General features: G+C 42.9%; 1 long non-coding RNA gene across 3 annotated transcripts in view; it reads left to right on the top strand.

The window, feature by feature from the left end:
- The first annotated feature begins 15,596 nt into the window (after positions 1-15,596).
- LOC105870316 (uncharacterized) overlaps positions 15,597-21,605 on the top strand; it is an 81,242-nt gene continuing 75,233 nt past the window's right edge. For 2 of the 3 annotated variants that reach the window (XR_012922888.1, XR_012922889.1), the window contains exon 1: positions 15,597-15,749. This is a non-coding gene — a long non-coding RNA (uncharacterized LOC105870316). Of the gene's footprint in view, positions 15,750-19,138; positions 21,295-21,605 lie in introns of those variants that run through there. The other variant, XR_012922890.1, reaches the window with a different exon arrangement.

The raw sequence follows: 21,605 nt of genomic DNA, 5'->3' as shown, positions 1-21,605 counted from the left end.
GTTCTATCTTTCTTCCCACTCCCCCCTAGTTTGTGACTTTTATTGTCAAGGACACCTCATGGTCTAAGATGGCTGCTGGAGCTCCGGTCATTATATTTGCATTCTAGTCAGGAGATAGGAAGGAGGACTTCCTGAAAGGCCCATTAATAACTTCTGCTTGTATCCTATTGGCTACCCCTAGCTGATGTGATGTGATGTGATGTGATATATTTTTTCAGCTGAGAATATTGCCTAAGATTCTGTTAGTAAGGAATAAAGGAAGAATGGATTAGCATCAGCAGTCTCTGTCACAAGATCTGTGTTTTAGTCTGACTAGACAAAATTCCACTGCAGTAGCAAAGTAACCCCCAAGTCCTAGTGACCTGATGCAACAAAGACACCTTTCTTGCTCACACAAAGTGAGTGAGTCTAGTGTCTCCCCAGTGCAGCTCCCCTGTGAGCGATAACTGCTTCCTTTAATGGTTCCTTCTCAGCACGTGGCTTCTGGGATGCTAAGGTAATAAATAGAAAGTGTAACTGGAGGGTCTCGCAGGCATTTTCACTGCCCCAGCCTGGAAGTGATACACAGCACTTCTGCTTATAGCCCTTTGGCCAAAACTAGTCGCATAGCTGCTGCCAACTGCACTGGGACTAGGAAGTACCATCTTTCACGTGCCCAGGAAGGATTGCATATGGCGATGACTGACTTCTCTGTCTACGTAATTGAGTTCTATTCCCAAACTAAGCCAATTGGATTAAATAGGTGCTAAAGCACTATACTATCCTGTTTTTAGCAACCTCTTTTGAAGTGGTTACTACTTGGCAATGCCACAATGTCAGGTGTTAGGAGCACAGACATGAAAAAGGTACAAATCCTCTTTCAAGGAACTTATTGACTGATAAAGGAGACATAAGCACACTTGATGATAATAAGGGTAATAATACATTAAAAATTAGTGTTATTGGCTGGGCGAGGTGGCTCACGTCTGTAATCCTAGCACTCTGGGAGGTCGAGGGTGGCAGATTGCTGGAGGTCAGGAGCAACCAGCCTGAGCAAGAGCGAGACCCCATCTCTACTATAAATAGAAAGTAATTAATTGGCCAACTAATATATATAGAAAAAAAATTAGCTGGGCATGGTGGTGCATGCCTGTGGTCCCAGCTACTCGGGAGGCAGAGGCAGGAGGATTGCTTGAGCCCAGGAGTTGGAGGTTGCTGTGAGCTAGGCTGACGCCACGGCACTCACTCTAGCCTGGGCAACAAAGTGAGACTCTGTCTCAAAAAAAAAATTAGTGTTATGGGGAATGGGGATTGAAGGTTGGGAGAATTTCTTCTAATTGATGCTCAAGGAAAGGTTTTAGAAGGAGATGATATTTATTTATTTATTTATTTATTTGGAGGTGATATTTAAATGGGTCCTTGTAAAGACTGGTAGAATTAACTTTGGTAATGTGGTCCAATCAACAGTGTCACCCTCAAGGACTTTTGTGAATTAGTAGAAATGTTGGGCTATAATTGCAATGCTGCCAGTGTCTAGCTATTTGATCCTGGACAAGTTTTTCTCTGCTGTAAGATGAGAGAGTTGGATGAAATGGTCTCTGTTGTCTCTTTACCCTCTGACACTCCTTGATTCTCCAGTTCTTAGACCAGCAGGCTGAAAGCCTGGTGATGTGGTTGTGGAGCATACAGACAATAAAACTTTCAAAACAGAAGTATAGCTGATGCTTATAGACACATACTTGGAAAATAGAAAAAAAAAGAAGAAAAATCTAAATATCAGGCAATATTCACTCTCATTCACTCATTTTATTGCAGTTTCTTCCAAGATTTTTCATGCACGAGTTTAAAGATTTTGCTTTGCTTTGTTTTGTTTTGAATGTAGTTGCCAAATAGCACATGGGCTATCCTACAGCATTCTTTATTCTCTTAGTATACAACCATGATGGCTTTTTCGATGTTATCAATATTTCTAGCTCTTTAGAAACATCTGAAAACATGATATTTAGGTTCATTTCTTACCTCTGTCTGATGAGCTATTTAAAGGCCAAGTTTACCTCATGTACTAGTGAAACTTAGTAAAAATGGAATAGTATTGTGGTAACTTTAGTCTTGTTCTAGCAGGCATTGGGTTGCTTTTATTATAGTTTGTTCATTAAAAAATTATGGCTCACATTTGTCGGACACTAACTACATGGCAGCAACGACAAGAAGTGCTTTGGACATATGATTTACTCACTACTAGCAGATATTATTGTGTCCCCATTTTGCAGATGAGAAAACTGCCAACGTAGAGGGATTATATAACTTGCTTAAGGTCTCATCACTAGAAAGTGGCTGAACCAGAATTCACATTTAGTCTCTGTGTTTTCAGAGTCTGCATAACCGCTACATGGTTCTGTCTCTATTGCAAGTGACAGAAACGGAACGTAAGCAACAACGGCTGGCACAACTAAAGCTCAGAGATAGTTCTTGCTTCAGGCATGGCAGGATCTGGGTTCCCACTGGGTATCCCTCTTGCCCATCTTTCTCTTGCTCACCATTTTTTTTTTTGCCCTGATCTGCCCTATGCTGCCTTCGAATGAGGAAACTCATAGTTAGACTCTCTTCGTGTGGTAGCCCTGGTGGCTTCTCACAGCTGTGACTCAAGTGGCAGGACAGCTTTCTTTCTCCAAATGTCCAGTATAAATTTGGGGGTAGAATCTCATTGTCCTGGCTTTTTCACGTGGCTATTCTCAAATTACTCCCAGTGGTGGGGGATAGAATATTCTGACTATCAAGCCTCCGTCACCTGAGTACAGTTTGCGTTGGTGGGGGAGGGGCGATAGATTTCAGTTCTGTCCAAACTCTGTGGACTGAGAGGGGTGGGTGTTTTCTGAAGTAAAACTGGAATTTCTTTTTTTTTTTTTTTTTTTTTGGTTTTTATCAAAAGCAGGCAGAATGGGCGCTGGGCAAGCCAAACCAATCACTGCCCTCCACGCTGCCTTCATGCTTTCTCCTCAAGAAGTGTTTTTTTTATTTCCTCCTCTGCCTCCAAAAGAGCTTACACTTTGCCATGTGGTGTTACCTCCCAAGAACACTTCACTTATGTCTTAGAAAAATAAATACACAGCCAATTTGCAGATTATACCTTCCTTAGTTCTGCTATAAATTATATGACTTGTTTTTGGCAAAGCCTGAAGTCAAAGCTGGCTGTCCCCACCCCCTCACCAGCTCGAAGAAGAACGAGTGGCATTCACTGAGGTTGTGTATCTAAGGATGAATGTACCCACCTGAAGGGGATAGCTAAATTTATGGGAAGAATTGCAACTTTTCAAACAGCTCCAAGCATCAATGCCAAGGTGAGGAGCCTATGGGCAAGTAGGAAATATATATATATATATATATATATGTTTTTCCCTATTGAACCTGGGCCAAACCTTCACTTATGGTATTTATAAAATTTGTGAATCTGGAGGAAACTCATTATGGTCACCTTAGCCGCATTAAAATTCCAAATCTTTCTCAGCGTCTCCCCCACAGTTTGAAAACAGCATAATGTATAGAATTCTGGCAAGAGCTGATTAAAGAGGCAGTGGGAAAACACAAAACTGGAGAACAACAAGTCTGGGTTCTAGGCTCAGCTCTGACCGAAACCAGCAGGGTGGTCTTGGACTGGTCCCTTTTGTGTTTTTGGTTCTTTGTTTCCCCCTCTATAAATTAAGGATTCAGTTTATATGGGCCATTAAGTGCGGAGGAACCGCGTCCCAGCTTGGATATCCATTGGAAATACAACTCACTGGGCTTTTGGAACTGCTCTGTGGAGTTGAACCAGTTTCACGTCAAATCCTTTCAATACTGTTCATCTGAATCTTTCTGGAGTTGCTACGCCTGGTTATGACTTGCGCTCTCAGTACTGTGCCCTTCTCTACCTAAATATCCCGTGGGGAATAGATTTGCTTTAACCTTTAAATTTTATTTTGAGAGTTTAAAAAGAGTTCAAGATTTTACTTGATAAAACTAAAAGATTCTCATAGTTTGGGAACTCCTGATTCAAATGATTCCTTGAGCAAAACTTGCAATTTGAGAATATTCTTAAGCCTCAAGAACCCTCTAGTCAAGGATCCTGGTGTTCATCCCATTTTTAGTTGGGCCACTATGTTGGATTTGTTGATGCTTTATGATTTTGAAATCAAAGTCTGGCAAGCTTTCCTGCTATTCCCTAACATTGATGTATTTAAAAAATCTTAGTTATTAGACAATTGAACCTTGGCTTTTCATATGTATTCATTCATTCATTCATTATTTATTTTTTAAATGTTTATTATCTACCAGGTGCTCTGAAAGAAATAAAGTTACTAACACAAATTTAAACAGCACTGGCAAAAGAAGGCTGTTTTTAAAGTAGAGGAGTCATAATTGGGAACTAATTTTTTTAAAGGCCAATTCAATAAAATATAATTCACTTGTCACTCCTAATTCTCCTGTTTCTTGTAAACTTTTATGCTTATTTTTTTACATTGCAATATAATTCAAATAACATAAAATTCACCATTTTAAAGTATATACTTTATTGGTTTTTAGCTTATTCACTAGATTAGTTTAGTTTGTGCAAACATTCCACTAATTACAGAATATGTCCACTACCCCAAAAATAAACCCCAACTTGCCAGCAGTCAGTTCTGATCCCCACCCTTCCATCCCTTGATGACACTAATCTACTTTTTGTTTCTATGAATACGCCTATTCTGGACATGCATCTAATCAAATCATAGAATACATGATGTGTTTTGTCTGTTGTGTTTGGCCTTTTTCACTTAACATAATGTTTTCAAGGTTCTTCTCTGTTGTAAAGGGTAATGGTACTTCATTACTTTTCATTGCTGAATAATAGTCCATCGTATGGATATAGCACATTTTATTTATACTTTCATCACTTGAGGGGCATTTAGGTTGTTTCCACCTTTGTGCTATTATGAATAATGCTGCTATGAACATTTGTGTACAAGCTTTTATGTGAACATACATTTTCGGTTCTCTTGAGTATATACCTAGGAGTGGAGTTGCTGAGGCATTTGATAATTCTATGTTTAACTTTTTTAGGAACTGCCAAACTGTTTTTCCAAAGTGGTTGCACCATTTTCTATTTCCATTGGCTATATATTTATATTAGACAATATTTGTAACCTCCCCAGGACTTAGAATAGTAGTTTTCTTTTCCATTTATTGATGAAGACAGTAGGGCAATAAACGGAAAAATGCTTTGCCAGAGCCCAGCTCCTAGATTTATTCATTGAGTCAGCATTCACTGAGACTGAGCCTCTGTTTCGTTTCCAACATTGTTCCCAGTTCTATGGATACAGAGATAAATAAAATATGTTATCTGTGAAGCACTGAGTCTTGAATCTGTGAAATTTCTTTTGGAATCCTTAAAAATGGTAAAGACTCTCCTCGGTGTGACTTGTTTTAGGTGGAATCTACCCAGAACCAAAGCATGGGCTGAATCAAATACCCCTCAAAACTGGACAAGTTTCAGATGCTGATCCATAAATGTAGATCCAACTTCCTATTTTCCATGATAAACTATCAATCCATGTTATATTTTCTTAATGGGGAAAATATGTGAGAACACGGCATTTGCAGTTTTTCTTTCTTTCTTTTTTTTTTTTTTTTGGGAGACAGAATCTCACTCTGTTGCCCCAGCTAGAGTGCTGTAGCATCAGCCTAGCTCACAGCAACCTCAAACTCCTGGGCTCAAGCGATCCTTCTGCCTCAGCCTCCCGAGTAGCTGGGACTACAGGCATGTGCCACCATGCCCGGCTAATTTTATATATGTATGTATATATATATATATATGTATATATTTTAGTTGGCCAATTAATTACTTTCTATTTATAGTAGAGACAGGGTCTCGCTCTTGCTCAGGCTGGTTTCGAACTCCTGACCTTGAGCGACCTGCCTGCCTTGGCCTCCCAGAGTGCTAGGATTACAGGTGTGAGTCACCATCCCAAGCCTTGCTGTTTTTCTTAATAGTGAAATCCATCTAATCCCAGGAATTTGGGAATAAGCGTATAATTTAAGCTGAGAAAAAAATGACAGTTGTGAGCGTTTGTTTAATTCTTCTTGTTTTCCAGAGTCATTTTGGGTATGTTAGCATGTCTCATTTGACCACAGTCCTGTGAGATAGGCCAGGCAGGCACACATTATTTCCATTTCATGGATGATAACGGAACCTCAGAGAAGCAGAGTCATTTGCCCCAGGTCACACGAATAAACCAGAAGGAGACGCTTTGCTAAAGCGGTCATTCCTAAATATGACTCTTTGGACCGGAGCCAGCATGGGATAGTGTTTTCACTGACGCGTGAGGAAATGAGAAAGTAAGGGCAAGGCAGGGAGGTTTCTGCATCACTAAATTTATTCAATTTTAAGAACTGTCTTTTATTCCAAAATTAGGTCCCTCTTATTTTTATGTTGGTAAAATATCTCTTGACTGAAATGTGGTGAGAGTAGGTAGTAATTTTAATTTTTATTTGGCAAAATAAAATGTTGGTAACCTTAATTTTAAAAAAAATTTTTCTTCTTTCTTTTTATTTTTTAAAATTTTTATTTATTTATTTATTTTTTATTTTATTTTTCCATGAAGTCTGCCTCAGAAGGGTCTGTCCTGGTCCAACCTTTCCTGATTAATCACTTTGCTATAGCAATTTTTTTTTCTGAGCAGCCTGTCCTAGGTAAGGTAGAAATGACATCCTCTTACAGATATGGCCATCTTTCACATGTCCCATGCAACCTGAATATCCAGTCTCCAGGCTTTAGCTCAACCCTCTTGGGCTACTTTATTTCACAGATTGACAAACTTTGGGGAAAATATACAACCGTGCAGGCAGAATGACTTAGGCATTCAGTTTCCCATAGTGAGTAAATATATCTTACTGTTGAGTTTGTTAATTATGTTGAGTTTGTTTATTATTCTTGTGATGTTTTCAGAGGGGGTGTTGGGTATGACATTTCTCGCAAAGTACAGTTGGCTTGTGTATGAAAGGATGCAGCAATTATTCATTTTAAGCATGCTTCTCTATCTGGTAGAAAGCAAGACTTGACCCAGACAGGTTAATTAACTTGCCCATATAACATACCAATGAGAGGAACTAGAAGTGGGAAGACGTCTACTCCTAAATATTACTCATCAAGTTCAAAATGTAACCGTGGGACCAACATACAAATGACCAGTGGAAAAATCTACTAGACTCTTGAGAAATATTGAGCAAAAACATGCAGCAGGATCAGAGCCTTCGCAAGTCCTCTGGTTGCTCCCCAGGGTTCGTGTGAGGGGAGGGGTCGCTGAGTGGCAGACACATACTACCCTGAAGGACACCTGTGTTAGGTGAGGTGGGACGCTATACTCAAATAAGTTTGGTGAAAGAGTAAGTTAAACAAAATATATTCTATTCTGTAATGTAGGGCTTTGGATTTAAATTGTAAATATCCAAGAGTGGCAAAGATGCAACACTCAACCTTTTGGACTACAGAATCTACCTGTTTCCCCATCTGTTCCCCCCTCCCTCCTCAGGCATCTCTCAAAACTAGTCTTCTGCAGAAGGTACTGCCTTAAGTGTGTTATAACTACCTTCTCATTTGATCCTCATAACAACCATCTAGGTGGTAAGATTTTTCACTCCCATTTTACAGATGGAGAACCCAAGGCACCGAGAGGTCAAGAAATGTGCGCAAGGTCACACAGTGGCAGGCTCTGTATTCAAACCAGACAGTGAGGCATTGGAGGGTCTGTGAACCCCTGTGTTTTGCTGCCTCCTATTGCCAAGCAGTTTTCTTCCCTGTTACGTTCTTTTTTCCTAAGTCCACCGTGTTTCCTCATGTAAGTGAAGTTAGTAATGTAACCTGGGAAGTACACTGCAAGTTTCCTATGAGCTTGCCATGCCATTGAATCCACAGCAGGTGTGATAGAAAGACCATGGACTTTGGAGTGAAACAGGTCCGAGCCCCTTGCTTTTGCAGCACTTCCTAATGGTGTAACCTGACTAGGTAGTTAACGCTACGGGCCTCAAGTTACTCATTTGAACATTAGACAGAATAAAGCCGCGACGCACGCTGTGAAGGAGTCGACCTGAGGAAACAGGTCAAGGCCCAGGAAGAGGACGGTGCATGTCCTTCCCTCTGTCCCACCCCCTTTCTCCTACTCAAGTGCTCTTGCATGCTTGGTTTCCTCAAATAAAACAGATTTCTCTCTGATTTACACTCGCCTGCAGCTTTATATAGAATGAGGCTCAAGGGGCAATCCCACGAGAAGCAGAATGGCATCAATGACGAATTCAGAAGGGAAGCAAGTGGCAAATGTAATGTTCTCTTAGGAAATTGGAAATACCATTGAATCGAGAGACTAGGTCTAAGGAACCCCAAATTGTACCCACTGGGCTCTTACACTAAAGGGAAGTGAAAAATTGGGATTAGAGGACAGACACTGAAAACAAATCTCATTTCCTATGTGCTATTGATTGAAGAAGAAGGGGAACTGTGGGCTGGGGAGGCCCCTCCTCGGGGGTGATCATACCACCCAGGTCTTATAGGCCCAAAGAACCCCACCCACACCCACCTCCGCTTTCCCTGGGCCCTCCTCAGACAACCCAAGAATCCATCAAATCCAAGGAGATGCCTTTGCTTCCCCAGTTCTGTTTCAGGAATGTGAATATGGATTATTCCTTCTGTTAGTCAAATATTAATCATCAGGAGAGAGAGCATCATACACTCAATAGCTGTATACTCCATGCCTCCTGGGCAAAAATGAATATGCAACTCAATAGCAAAGGAGATGATTTACAGAACCCAGCATTAAAAATAAATGGATGAGGCAACAATATAAAAGATGATTTTGAAAATTGGATTAAAAAACCAGCCATGATTATGCCATCTTAAATTTCTATTTTATTTTTGCATCTTAGATTTTAGTATTTTCTTTCCTGTACAGATATTTTTTCATGATTTCAATCATAGCATATATCCCATTAGGTATATCTGAGCCTGGGAATGTGCATCTATTAATATGCTTTTTTTTATGCTTAATGTTTTATTTTTTTATTATTATTTTTATTTCAGCATATTATGGGGGTACAAACATTAATATGGTTTTCTATAATTATTATTTTAATGGCTTATGTGGGAGAGGATAGTTTAGATCCCTCTTAGGAATGGAGAAAGAGTGACTCCCAAGCGCAAATGATGTGATGTCATTTGCTAAACATGTCCTTATTGGTGGTGGTCCTGTATAGCAGCTAAGAAGTGCTTATTGCTGCTAAAAACAGAGGCCCAACTATAGTATCTTAAACATATTTTAAAAAATAGCCAAAGAAAGGTAGGCTGTTAAGGGCTGGTCTGGTGTTGTAAGAAGACATCAGTTGGCCTAGGCTTCTACTTTCCTGTTTTGCTACCCTTTTGACTTTGCTTCCAAGTTTAAAGCCACAGTATGGCTACTTGCACACTAGCCATAATGTCTAAATTCCAGGCAAGAAGTGGGATTAAGAGAAGAGTCAAAAGATGTCCTTTTTCCACCCTCACCCGCACTGTCTGTTCCCTTTCAAAGACTCTCCAAGGAAGTTCCATGTCAAAGTGGCTCATTAGCTATGTGGACTTAGGTAAGTTACAAAAACTCTCTGAAGCTCAGTTTTTTCATCTGTGAACTGACAGCAATAATTCCTACCTCACAGAGGATATGTGAAAGAATACAGGAAATCCAAACATGCTATGCAAATTCAAGAGTTTAAATAGCACTTGCAGTCCAATGCAGGCTGCAACAGCTAAAATATTTCATATGTCCATGTTTTTACCGCAAAAGAACACATTACAGTCATTTATAATCACCACCTCTCCTCCTGCCCCCACTACATTTAGGAAGGAGAGAAAGCAGAACTAGACCGTGTTTGGTTAATGTCAAAGGGAAGTTTGAGAATTATGTGATTCCAGGCAGTGGTAGAAGTGATCAAACCCAAAGCCACTCCATGTTCCTCTCTGTCCCTGCTGTCTGGGAGGGGAGTATTATGTGGTGGAAACAGGCCACTCCTAAGCTCAAAGACAGAAAATCCTGACACAGGCATTTCCCCAAGAACCCAGAGGCCTTCAGGCCAATGGGCAAACTGCCCCGTGGATAGAGTGGTCTTGGTTTCAGTAACAAAAAATAGTAAGCTACCTGAGGGTGGGGACCCTATCTCTATTTTCCTGTCCATCCAGCACCTAATACCTAGAAGTTCCTCAATAAAAATCTATTTACTAATTTTGCCCTACCCTGATGATTGTCAGACTTACAAGTGACTTACTTAAGCCATCGTGCCCCTTAGCCTGCCATTGTTGAACTCGAGCTAAGAAGGAATACTTTGAGTTGATGCATATTTTTGAATTTAAAATAATTATAATGATGGTTATAGCTAACCTACAGGGCATTTATGATGTGCAGGCAGTTAGTCCTTTACATGTTTTAACTCATTTACTTCTTCCTACTACCTTATAACAATAGTAGGTATTATGGTATGCTCATTCTGCAGCAAAGTAAACAGAAGCTCAGAGAAGGCAAGTAATTGTTCCAAGGTCACAAAGCTAAGAAAAGGAGAAACAAACTCAAAATCACTAAATCTGGACACCGATTTTTGCTGGAAAATTACTGTTGAATTTTTCTCAAACAGATCGTAAGGGACCTTGAGGGACCTTTATTTCCTCTAATTCATTTATTTATAAATGGCCCATTTAAGGCAAATAACTTAGTCTCTTTAAGCCTAAGTTTATGGGAAAATAATACTACCCACCTCAAAGAGACTCTGTGAGGATTAAGTGAGATAATGCATACAACGTGCCTGGCACATAGTAGATGTTCAATTTATTTTAAACAGCATTTGTTAATTTGAAAAGTAGGTCTCAATTAGTGGTGCACAACAGAATTATCAGTGGAAAGTTTTCAAAATATTGAGGTCTGGGTCCCAAGTAGGGTATTTTTTAAAAAGTTTCCCAAGTGATTCTGATTCATATGCCCTTATGGGAATCACTGCTGAATGTGACCAATACCCATGAAGGAAGCATTTTGTTCAAGACATTGTGCTGTGTGCTACGAGGGGTGTAGGATGTATAATAATAGTCAAGTTCACATAAAAATAAGTCTATCACTGTGAGAGATGAGAGATGGGATGGTTCTTCCCCCAGCTGGGCGATCAGAGAAGGTGATCACATTGGGCTGGGCTTGAAGGTACAGCCAGGTTAACCTGCCAAGGATGGTGGCCAGGAAGTGAGGGAAGGTGTGAGGCATGAAAGTGCAGGGAATGACAGTGGTGACACTAATGGTTGGAACGTAGAGTGTCTGGAGAGAGTTAGGAGATGAGGCCAGATGGTTGGTTGGAGTCAGAGATGGAAGCTCTTGGATTCCTGACTAGTTGGGTTTGTACTAAATTTGGAGGACCATGACAAGCCACCGAGATTTTTTTGAGCCAGAGAGTGAAATGCTCAGAACAGTTCTTTCATCTAGTCAATCTGATGCTCTAATAAATTAGAAAGTGAAGAACCCAAAGGCAAGAAATGAGCAAGGCCAGAAATATCTATTGCATCAGCCCAGGCCTCAGAATAAGAGCTTAGGCCAGGCAGGGTACTGACAGGTGGCCAGGATAAAGGAACAACTATATAAACCTGGAGACTGATTAGATATTGGAGGAGGGGTGGTGGGAGGAAGAAGAAGTGAAGATGACTTTGAGATTTTAGCCTGGGTGATGGGAAGAACAGTACCGTGACCAGAAAAAAAGGGAAGTTGGGGTGTGATCTGGGTGGGGGGAGGGAAGATGACAAGTCAAAGGTGTTGAGTTTAAGGCCCCCAGGGAATAGGTGCACACATCTAGAAGTCGGTGGCAACATGAAGTTCAAAGGATAGGGTAGGGCTATACACAAACAAATAAAACACAAAGTGAGTCAGCTACATTGAGGGGTGTTGCTTGCAGCCCTGGTAAACTCTGTGGGAAGGAGGGTAGAGCGGGGATTCTTCACCTAGGGCCTGTGGAGAGGCTTCTTGTGTGAGGGGCATCTCTGAACTTTTTAACCTTTTAAGCAGAATATTATGTGTGTTAAGAAGTACACAATCTCATAGGATTATTTACTCTAAATAAGGTTTAAAAACACTAGTATATATAAAAAGTGGTGGGCTGAGATGGTGCTCATGGAATTTGCACATACTAGGTACTGAATAAAATACTCCAGCCAATCTCTGCATTCCTGACTGTCATACCTCAGACTGTGGTGGTGGTTGCCTTCACCATGGCTAGACTGTTGGGTCAAGGGTGTCTTTAAAATTTTTTTCTTGATCAGACAATTCAATGAGAAAGAATGATGTTTTCAATAAGTGTGCTGAGATAACTGGATATCCGCATACAAAAGAATAAATCTGGACCCCCAACGTCACAAAAAACACAAAAGTTAACTCAAAATGAGTCAAAGACCTAAATGTAGTAGACAAAACTATAAAACACTTAGAAGAAAACATCTTCAAAGATGAACATCTTTGTGACCTTGGATTGGGCAATGATTTCTCAGTGATGGCACCTAAAGCACAAGCAATCAAAGATTAAACTGGACTTGATCAAAATTCAACTTTTGTGTTTCAGGGACATGACCAAGAAAGTGAAAAGACAACCTTTAGAATGGTGGAAAATATTTGCCAATCACATATCTGATAAGGGTCTAGTATCCAGAATATATAAAGAACTCTTACACCTCAACAATAAAAAGACAAGTAACCCCGTTAAAACTAGGCAAAGGATTTGAACAAATATTTCTATAAATAAAATATACAAATGGCCAATAAGCATATGAAAATGTGCTCAACATCATTAGCCCCTAAGGAAATGCAAATCAAAACCACAGAGCGATACCACTTCACACCCACTAGAATGGCAATCAGCACCATGATCATCCTCCTCATCGTAGTCATCAGATAATAACATGCTGGCAAGGATACAGAGAATTTAGAGTCATCATACATTGCAGGTGAGAATGTAAAATGGTACAACCACTTTGGAAAAAGTTTGTCAGTTTTTTAAAGAGTTATATATAGAGTTACCACATGATCCAGCAATTTTACTCTTAAGTATTAATATATACCCAAGAGAATTGAAAACGTATGTTTACAGAAAGGTTGTACACAATATTTATAGCAGCATCATTCATAACAGCCAAAAAATAAAAACAACCTCAATGTCCATTAACTGATAAATAAATAATATGTGGCATAGTCACACAATGGAATATTATTGAACTATAAAGAGGAATGAAGTACGGATACATGCTTCATTCCTCTTTCATTATTTCATGGGTGAACCTTGAAAACATTATGCTAAGTGAGAGAAGCCAGACATAAAAAGCAACATATTGTATAAGTCCATTTCAATGAAATGTCTAGAACAGGCAAATCCATAGGGACACAAAGAATATTAGTGGTTGTCAGGGCTTGGGGAAAAGAAGAATGGGGAATGATGGCTAATGGCTATAGGGTTTCTTTTTGGGTGATGAAAATATTATGAAGCTAGGTAGTGCAGAGGGCTGCCCAAACTTGTGAATATGCTGAACTATAGGTGAATTTTATTGTATGTGAAATCACATATCAATGAAAAAAGCCTTTTCTGTCTTACTGGTTTGATTGTCCTTAAATGGAATGGGAATAATGTCCATTATCCAAGAAGAAGGAAGACCATGGATGAAATCACAGAGATAGAAAAGTAAAGAGAGATGTCAGGGAACAGTAGATTTGGATGGAACATAAGGGTATGGGTAGGACGATCAGGAGAGGAAGCTGAAAAGGTTAAGTTGGGACCAGAACATCAGTCAGTGGGTCAGTCATTGAGTGAGTCACAAGTATTAGAGAACTTAGTGCCAGCCACTGTTCTGGGTGCTTGAACAAAAAGACTTGGTCCCTACCAACACAGGGCTCAGCAGTCTAGTCTCTCTGGTGACATCACACACATATTTAATTCGATGTCAGTTAAGCAATTATCAGGGTGTGAAAGGCTGGAATTTCAGAGTGCCATAGAAATATGTCATGGGGGAGGCTACTTTGGTACGAGGGAATCCTGGGATATTTTCCAGAGGAAGAAAGGTTTAAGCTGAGAAGAGTCTAGCTTCCAGACCAGTGGATTTTAACTGAATATATAGGCAACTGGGGGCCATTTAAGGGGACCATGCCTGGGGAGTTGTGCTATTGGAACAATGCCATAGGGGGATTAAGCCAGTGGTGGTTCTTAAACTCACCGTAAGAGACTCTTTGGGGAGCCAATCTTGTCCAAATGCCCTGTACTGCCAGCAAAGCAGGGGAAAGATGAACATTCCTACAGTACAGTTTGTGTGCTGTGTTTAGAGGACTTCCTGCCATGCATCACCTTCCAGACGGTATTGGAGAAATGACACCAGTGACCTTTCATGAGAAGACGATGGGCTGGTATTTCAGGCCTCTCTTCCTCCTCATTACTGAAAGCAACTGACCAAGGGCCTTTCCTGCCTATTTTTTTTTTTTTTTGGTCAGGAAGGTAGAAAAGTCATCGTACAGCTTCATGTTCCAGGGTTGCTTCTTCACCTTCAATTTGCCCCAATGGAAGTTGTCAAAACGAACAAAATCATGACATATACTTTATGCGTGTGTGTGTGTGTGTGTGTGTTTACCAATGTCAGGGAGAGTTGGAGAACAGAGCATCGAGCACAATATTGTTAAATACATATATTATATGTTACATATAATATAATAAATCTATGTTTTATGTGTATATTGAACAATATTGCTCTCCCCCTCCCCATAAATATTCATTCGTTTATCACTGCCCTTTCTCGTAGGAAGGTCCCTGAATTCTAGTCACAACATGACTAGGGCAGATGCTGACAAAAAGTAAAACAGCAACCTTAAACCACACGCTTCGCTGCTTCTCTGCCTGTAGCATTACCTTTGATACAAACACCCGCACAAAAGGAGGCCCACGTCTTAGTCTTGACATCCAGAGGTGAAGGGAATGTTGGTCATTCTGACCCAGAGCACAGGTCTAGGGTTAAATCCTGGCTTAGCCACTTATAAGCTGTATGCCATTAGCCAAGTTACTTAGCCTCTCTGAGCTTTGTTTTCCTAGTTTTATTAAGGGGATAGTAATACTTACCCAAACATGTTGCCTTCTCAGATTTACATTTAAGGTAGGTCTCTTCACTGCCTTATCTCACTAATTTGACTCATTCATGGAAAACAGGCACAACATCAGGGAGAGGGGAGGGATTTGAGGGCAACGGGCCTTAAAAAAATTTTTGTTTTTAAGCTTCTCAAATCCTACCTCATAGAAAGAAAAAACAAATCAAGACGACAGAACGCCATTACGAAGGGCTGACTGTGCGCTAAGCCTTGCCTGGGCTAAGGAGAGTGCTCTCCACATCCAAATTAACTCAGTCCTTTACTCACGTCACAGACTGTCCCCTGGGTTCTGTGGCTGTGCTTCCTGTTAGCGTAGGCAAAATTCAGTTCAGTGAGCACTTGCGAGGGGCTGGCCGGGTGCCAGGCTCTGTGGGTGGCGCTGGGTGGGAGGGGCCACAAGTGTGAGTGCCAGGTAGGCCTGGCCTCAGGGAGCTCCCCAGCCAGAGAGGACACGGCCAGGGCATGACTATAACATGTGCCAAGGACTGTGGGAGCTCAGGGGAGGGAGAGGCTAATTCCAGCAGATGAAAAATGAGCAAAAGCATTCCAGTGGGCACGAATTCCCATGACCAACATTAGATTGCAAGCTCCTTAAAGGTAGGCTTTTCTCTTTTCCCCTTTTGACCCTTCAGAGTGCCCCAAAAGGCCCCTGGGCCCTGTGGCACCTTGTTGAATTCACTTGACTCACTGACAAGTCCTGCAGACCTTTGCTGCCTTACGCCAGCTGCGTGCTGGTCTCTGGGCCTGTTCTTTCACACAAAATGATGGCTTCTACGGCCAGGCTGTGTTAGGCAGCCTGGAACAATTCTTGCCTTTACTTAATAATACATATCATTGCAAGAAAGCCTTGGTGAAAATAGCAAACTCTTGTCTGCCTTTTCCTTTTGAAGCTCCTCTCACTCTCCTGCTTCCGTGTTCTCACACACTATCACCCTGAGTTTTTTAAGTGCTTAGATGTCATTACTGGGCAATCTGCTCCTTGGAGAGTTGAGTTTGGCCTATGGCCTGGGCTACTGGCATTTCTTTTTTTCCTAGGATTGTCTATCTGAACAGGAGGGTGACCAAGCCAGTTGGGCTGAGCACAATGCTTTGAAAAAAATGGGAGCTCGGGAGTGGGGCATGGAGAAGTTGCCTCTTTTGGCCATCAGGATGGCAGAGATGACTTAGACCTGGGCTGCCCTGTTGGCCTAGTTGCTATTGATTCCTTTCGTTAAAAAAAAAAAAAATTAAAAAAGCTATTTGCTAAAGAAGCTTTTGTTCAGTGGGAAAAAATGCTTCTACCTTAGAACAGGAAAAGCGTCAGCAATGGCAAAGCGGGCAGTCTCCTCACGGAGCCATCTGGTGGCTCTTCGTGGTAAGCACTGCTCCTGGAGCCTCCTCCGTGGGTGCTGAGCTCATGCCACGTTTCTCTTCCCCGGAGAAATGGCCTCCCCCAGCTCAGGAAAAAGACTCTTCTTGGGGATGGCGCCCTGGAGGACTGCCCGCTTCGACTGGGCTCATGGTGACTGCCAGGGACGCACAGGACCTGTCCCTGGGCTTCTAGACTCACTTTCCCAGCTCCATCCCACCCGCCCTCTGCCTTGCCCGGGGCCTTTGCATTTCCCACCCTCTCCTCAGGATGCCTTTCTCCAGCATCTCCTCCTCCTCCTCCTACTGCTGCTCGAGTGAGCCTTCCTCAGAGAGCCCTTCCCTGACCGCCCTCTCTAGAGCACTCCCTGCCCCAGGTGGTTCTCCATCATGGTTCTGTGCTTCGTTTTGCTCATAGGATACTGGGTCGTATCTAGAACAGTCTCATTCGTTTGTGCACTTGCCCCCTTGTTTGCAGTCTAAATCCAAGAGGGCAAGGCCTGGCCTGGTGTTTCATCTTGGCATCCCTAGCACCAAGAAACGTGCCTGGCTTGTGTTGGCTGTTCAGTAAGCACGTGGAGAAATGGACGAAACTGAAGACATGCAACATGGCAGGGGAGGAGGCGCTTTAGGGCCTGGCTGGGTCTCCGTGAGGTTGTGCTGGTCCCTCCTCGCTGTCTCTGTGTCGTTCCCAGCGTATGGAAGGGTCTATTTCCGTGGCTGCATTCATCCTCCCTGCACCCCCTGGGATTATATTCTGGTTTCTGGGAATTTGGTTCTTTCCCATCATCTAACCTTCCCCGTTCCCTTTCTCGGTTCAGTTTTTCCTATTGTGCATTCGCACACTCTTTAACGGCTTTAACAGGGGCTGTGTTTATAGGGGGAAGCCGTCTTCCATCTTTGAGGCACCATGGCTTTTAGACATTTCCAAATATTCTTTGCAAAAGCATTGAACCATCAAGAGAAATTCCTACCTCATCTGCTCAAACTCTCCTGGTTGGCTCCCCTCCCTGCGGACAGCGCTTGGCGTGCACATCCACACGCCTCGGCCGCCAGCAGCTGCCTCCTCCCCGGATGCTGACTTTTCATCCCCGCCAGCAGCCACGACTCTGCCTGCCCACATTCCAGAGAGCACCAGCTCTCTGTCAGCCTGGCTTCCCTGTATCTGCGCCCAGACCTGGCCAAATGTTCTCCGTTAGCCTTTTCTTTGGAGTTTTTCCAGTGATCTCTGTGTCCGTGCACGTGTGCATTCACGCACATGCACACGGACGGCCTCTTCTTTCCCACCGATATTTAGAAAAGGTGGGCTTGGGCCACCAATTCCATACACTGTGAATGTTCAGCAATTTCTCCAAACTTTTGGAGGGTCATTTTCTTGTAATGGATCCCGGCTTCTAACTCCTGCTTTTTTATGTTATGGCTCTACTCCTTTTGTTTGAGTCCATGTTGACTCATACCTGAAATTGAGCCTCCTCCCTGAGTTTTAACAGCAAAAACAAACAAAAAGGCCCATTTATTCACGGCAGTTTGTAGAGAAGATTTTAGAGTAGATTTAAGAGGAAGATGGAGGGGCTTTTATCACAATAGTCCACAACCGCATATTGAAAACAGACATCCAAGCTCTGGCTTCCCTTCCCTGAGAGTTTTCACCGGCCATTGCATGCCACGTAGAGCCCACACCTCATCCAGTTTGCTAGTTCTTCTCTCTTCATCCTTCTCCCCTTTACTCATCCCCTGATTCCTGGGTTCTCCCCCCAAATTCCAGTTTTTCATATTAGTTTGCATAGAAATTCAACTCTTTCCTGCCTCTCTTCCCACACTTTGCTCTGGGCCCCCTTTGCACATCCAAACTCATCAAGTTACTCAGCAGATGCAAAGGGTTTCATATTTATTAAGAGCCGCTCTCCGCAGTTGTGGTTGAGACAGTATTTCCTTCTCCTTCACAAGCGAGTTCTCCAAGCCAAGGCCAGTGGGAACCTGACGCCCTTCGTGCCATCCAAAGAAGGAATCCACAAAATGTCGAAGCCGGGGGTGGCTTTTGTGAGGCCTGCTCTTGTCTACTTACTGTCTATTCTGAAAGGGTAAATGGCTTGGGGATCCCTATGAGCTTCTGAAATCAAACCACCAAAGTTTTCATAGCAGCTTTACCTCCAGAGGACAGCTGAGAGCCCATGAGGTCTGTTTGCCCTTTTTTTTTTTTTTTTTTTTTTTTTGAGACAGAGTCTTATTCTGTTGCCCTGGCTAGAGTGCCATGGCATTAGCCTAGCTCACAGCAACCTCAAACTCCTGGGCTCAAGCGATCCTACTGCCTCAGCCTCCCGAGTAGCTAGGACTATAGGGATGCGCCACCATGCCCGGCTAACTTTTCTCTATATATTTTTAGTTGTCCAGCTAATTTCTATTTCTTTAGTAGAGATGGGGTCTGGCTCTTGCTCAGGCTGGTCTGGAACTCCTGAGCTCAGACGATCTGCCTACCTTGGCCTCCCAGAGTGCTAGGATTACAGGTGTGAACCACCACTCCTGGCCCTGTTTGCCCTTTTGTTGGGAGTTTCTTTCCATCTTGGGTGAACCAGAAGTTTTCATGAGCTTTTCTCAGCATGAAACTTAATAAAAAAACAAAGAAAAGAAAAGAGCAAAAGAAAAGAAAAGAAAAGAAAAGAAGAAAAAAAGAGAAATCATCTTTCCATCTTTTATACTGGCAATGGAAGGGCTGTGTTGGTGAGGGAAGATTTGTTGGGACTGGAGTTGTTCTTGGAGCAGGTTGCTCTATGGAGGGACTCCAGGAGTGAGAAATAAGTCAGAGTCACCGAATGGGCACATGGAGGGGTCCTTGGAGGGCCTAGAGAGAAGCCCCTCCGTTTGTAGCTGAGGGATTTCAAGCCCAGAGCAGTCAAGGGACTTATTTGCCCAAGGTCACACATCAAGCCTGTAGAATTTATGGTCCATTGTCCAATCTGGGGGGGGGATGTAGGAGCCCCCTTGGTCTGCCCTGGTTTCAGAAACAGGCTCACATAAGGGGTGTCAGGGCTGCTCTTCAAAACCCACAGCACTTTGAATCAAGGAAAAATGAGTCAATTGCTCCTTCTTGTTAGTCCTTGAACTTTAAAAATCTGAGTTGTGGTTCAGTATTTGAGGTGGTATGTGCATTTGGTTGAGGGGGTGGAAGGTGACAGGGGGGTTTCAGAAGATGATGGTTAGATTCTTTGAGACGTCTGGAGGAAGAGAAAGAGCAGGGAAGGGGGGATTCCTCCCTAGTGGTGGAAAAAGAAATGTAAATGGGTCAATTTGGTGTCTGCTCTTGCCCTTCTAGACTGCGATGAAAATGACATGCAGTAAAGTTTTTCTTTGTCAGAATGACTGCTGTGTACACTGGAATCAGAGAAATTGTTGCATAGGATTGTTCGTGACAGAGAATCTGTTGTGACCAATTTAATTCAGCTCCACAAGAAGCTCTCAAGCAGTGATGATCTGGCCGCCGCAAGGTCAGATGTGTTGTGGAGCAGGAAGAAAGGGTTTCCCATATTACTACACCCAAGACCTGACAACCTTATTAAGAAATGGAGACCCACCTACGTGGAGCAGACAGAAAATGAGATTGAACAGCTTAAATGCCAAAAGTCACGGTACTGATGATACATGTCCTGGAAGATCATAAGGAAAGGTGCTGGGGGAGGGGTCACAAAGAAGTGGAACCTGAGCTAGGGTGGAAGCTGCTTGTTTTGGGGACTGTGTCTTCTGCTCCTGTGCCTTTGCTAGAGCAAGACTTGCCCATAGTACGTGCTCAATAAAAACCTCTTCAACAATGGAGGAAAGGTAGGCAGGCAAGAATAGAGGAATACAGAGGTGGTCCAGAGGTTTGCAGCTGCAAGGGCCAGACCAATCTAGCAGAGCAGAGAGGGTACTTGATATACTTTCAGGGAGAGCCAGGAGGCTGGAATGTCTCCAGATGCAGAGTTTGGACTTGCTCTGCGGCCCAGGGGAGTCACAGGAGAGGCAAGGGCAGGTGCTTGGGAAAGCTGCTGGCCTTTAGGTTAGGAAGGGGGTGGTGCTATATGGGCTCTGCCCTGGTGTAGCCTTGCATGAGCCGTCTAATTCTCCCTGCCTTAGTTTTGTAACATGCCAGATGCAAAGTTGTACTGGAATTCTCTTTCAGGTCTACACTTCTAGAGAATAAATCCGAGGGTGGTGTGCTGGGTGGACTTTTGGAGGCAGAGAAACCTTTTGGTTCTGAGAATTCAGGAGCTGAAGACCTGGGCCAGAGTTGTGGTAAATGAAATAGCAAGGAAGGGAGGGATTTGAGAGGTTTGGAAGTGACTCTCAGGATGCTTTTGGGTATTGCTTAACAGAGGAGGAATTAGCACAGTGGGTTTTAAGGGAAGGGAGATTTTTTTGGAGGGTGGTATTTGGAGTATGAGGCAACTGTGGGATGTCTCTGAAGCAGCCGGAAATGCAGGATTAGTGGTTGGGTGGGTGAGGCGGAGCAGTTAAAAATGGGGCCTTGGCGTCAGATGGGATGGTTCTGACTCCTGAGTCTGATGGGAACCAGCTGGACGGCCTTGGGCACGTGACCACGGCAGGGTGACCATATCACCCAATTTACGTGGGGATTTCCCAGTGTCGGCACTGGAAGCTGGGAAATCCCCCGGTCCCGGGGACATTGGGACAGCTTGCCCCGGACCTCTTTTCTTTGAAAACAGCAAGGCCCATGTCCTGGGAGCTACTTCAGCGATGAGCAAATGGGGATCATTGGTGGACCTACGCGAGCAACTTTAGCCTCAGTTTCTTCATCTGAAAAGTAAGGCTAACAATAGTACCTTCCTCAGAGTGTTGTGTGGACTCAATGAGATGGTATGTGTAAAGAACTCAGCATCAAGGTTGGCAAAAAGAGGCATAAAACGAACATTTGTTGCAAGGATGAGTTAGATGAGTCCAGCAGATGAACCAGGCAGGTGCAGGGGGAGGAGGCCAAAGAGTCCAGCCTCTCCACGGGGCACAGTCAGTGGATTTGTGTATGGAACTGTGCACTGGGATTCCACCTGTATTTAAGAGGGTTTTCCAAGAAAATTAGTAGTGTAAAGAAGGGAAATGTGAGCCCATGGAACAGAG

The sequence above is a fragment of the Microcebus murinus genome, chromosome 14, assembly GCF_040939455.1.
Source record: "Microcebus murinus isolate Inina chromosome 14, M.murinus_Inina_mat1.0, whole genome shotgun sequence".
NCBI classification, from domain to species: domain Eukaryota; kingdom Metazoa; phylum Chordata; class Mammalia; order Primates; family Cheirogaleidae; genus Microcebus; species Microcebus murinus.
The sequence above is the reverse complement of the archived record's forward strand: the minus strand, read 5'-3'. Positions and strand labels throughout refer to the sequence as shown.